We start from the raw sequence: 2,608 nt of genomic DNA on the forward strand, positions 1-2,608 counted from the left end.
TTTCACGTGTGAACGCATAAAGGAAGCGACGAGAGGCGGCGGCGTGGCGCACAAGGATCATAGAGAGTGTAGCGCGAAGGAATAAAAGGAGACACCCGGAGGAATAAACATGAGACACGGAACCACTCGTATAACGAGCACGTTCGTCTCGACTTCCCGTCCTCGGTGCTCACGCCTCTGCCAACCACTTTCGCCACCGCTAAATAATCTTCTGATTTACCGCCTCCTCTCTTGCTGCCGCGAATCGCGAATAATCGTCCTTCTCGCTACTACTCAACGTCCACTTTCGCTTCTGGTGGCACACCGACGAGCTTTTCCGGCGTCCTTCCTTCCGGAATTAATTTCCACCCCGGGAACGTTTAACGACACTGAAATAATTTCGCGTAGAATTTGAAAAAGTTCACCGCGTTGAGACTTTTTCTTTCTTTTCTCGTTTTCTTCTTCCTCTCTTTGCCACTCTCGTTTGGCTTTCTCGTTACGAGCGCGCGCGGCTTGAATTACGCGCAACTACCATGGAGGGAAAGCTTCGTTGACGTTTGAGCGTTTGTGCTGTTCCCTTTGCAGTAATTACTATTTCATGAAGCTTCGATAAATAGAACAAAGTACTGTTTGCTGTGCGAAGAAGGAATACGTTGTTCTTTTCTTTGTCCGAATTTGTGTTTAGTCTTAACGAGGGTTGGAATCACTTATGAGTTTAAATATCATTTTTCTGTGATACTTTGATTTAAACGTTGAAATTTACTCGTGTAGTGGATAACTTGTGTCGATTTTACGGGGGTTAAATATGTTTTCTTCGCTTCCGAAAAATCTTGAACACTCTTTTGCTTGCAGGACTATAATTCAATTGATACAGTAGAAGAATTTATGGAAGGAATTTTGGATTTCTCGAGTACTGTTTAAAATATTTCAAAAAAACTAGGCGTGTGAGTCCATTGGACCTTGACGAGATGAGGGCTAAGAGAGTCTGTCCGAAACTAAAGAAGGCGGCAGTAATACATTTTTTTATTACCTAACCCATTTGCATCATTTAATAGGCCCTTAACACGAAATTTTAGTAGTCTTCGATTACTCACAATATGAATACCCGCATATATACGCTTCCGCGATACCGACCAGGAAAATTAAAAAGGTAATGATGCACTTGTAACACTTTACACAACTTTTCACATATTAAAAAAAAAAAAAATAAAGAAGGTGTATTATTTATACAAAAGCTCATATTCCGGTTCATGATCTTTCGTACTTCAAACACACCTTTTGTTTAGGCGTGAGCAATTTACCAAGTTGGAGTATGAAAGAGAGTCTTTCGTGTATGCTCACTTCAAACGTCAACGTTAATGACGATTGAATATTTATTGAATTTGGATACTGGACGGTGGTGAAAGAATGATGTCACGAGTATAGATAACACTTAAACTTTAAATTTATTCTACAACTGTTGAATTAGAAAAACGCGTTAGACTGGTGATAATAATTTCTGTGTTGAATAGCTGATAGTTTTTTAGAATCCGATTTTTCTTTTAAGGAATGCGTGCTTAAATAATAAATGCGGACATGAGAAAGTGGGAATGACGATGTCTGATTGGTGTTTTAAAAAGGGTAGGGGAAGCCGCCGTGACCCTCAGGTACTGCAAGTACCTTCGAGTGGCATGTGTCGGATTTTCCCTCATACCTTAACCGTAGCAGGTAATATTTTATTGGTTGCCCTGACTCGGCCAAGGTAAATGAAATTAACACGTCCGATGTAAAATTCTTAATCCTAATACAAAGGGGCAATCGTCGCTATGCATTCAAAAAAAAGGTAAAATATGCACAATGGTTTTTACTGAAGATTAGTTTTACGCCTTAACAATCTTAAATTTCACTCCATTACAAAACTACCGAAAAATACACCCTACCTTTTCACAACTTTCTTAATTTTTCCTGCACTAAATCACAGTTAGATAATATAAAATATTATATACAATAATATAAAACACAGAATTGAAGGGTAAAAAAGATGCAGTAACAAATGAAGTATTTTCAATTATAAGTACCTACACAATGGTGTCTGATCCCATGTTCTTGTAATGAAAGAAAAATTCCTCGTCGTTAACGTTACAATAAAAATATTCAACATTATGATGTGAATTAAAATATAATTCACATCTAACCATGCATGTCAGCTTTAACACCTATGCATAGTTACACAATTCCCGATCTTTCCGTTACTCCATGAACAAAGCCAGGCGAATAAATCGGATATACTTCGTAAAATACGAAGCAAAACTTCCCTCAGACTCACGACCTGTCCCCATCCACTCAGAACTCGGGAATTGGTTCAGCACGATGCTGGAATTGCTGGGTGCAGACATCTGTCCGGGTTATCCCACGGAGAAACCAAGATTCCCGATCTTCCACCCTATATCCAGACCCTCTGTTCATCTACTTTTTCCTGCCCCCTATCCTCCTAGTCCCTTTGTCTCACCCTTTATTCCTCTCTCTCTTGAAGAAGCTTCTGTTCGACGTTGATTCGTGACGTTTACGATTCTGTCGCGCGATATCAACGCTCGAGAAATCCAACAGGAATGTTCGCTGGATTCGGATAGAGAATCGAGGGCAACAGACG

This window comes from Habropoda laboriosa, unplaced genomic scaffold (assembly GCF_001263275.1).
Source record: "Habropoda laboriosa isolate 0110345459 unplaced genomic scaffold, ASM126327v1 scaffold38, whole genome shotgun sequence".
NCBI lineage: Eukaryota > Metazoa > Arthropoda > Insecta > Hymenoptera > Apidae > Habropoda > Habropoda laboriosa.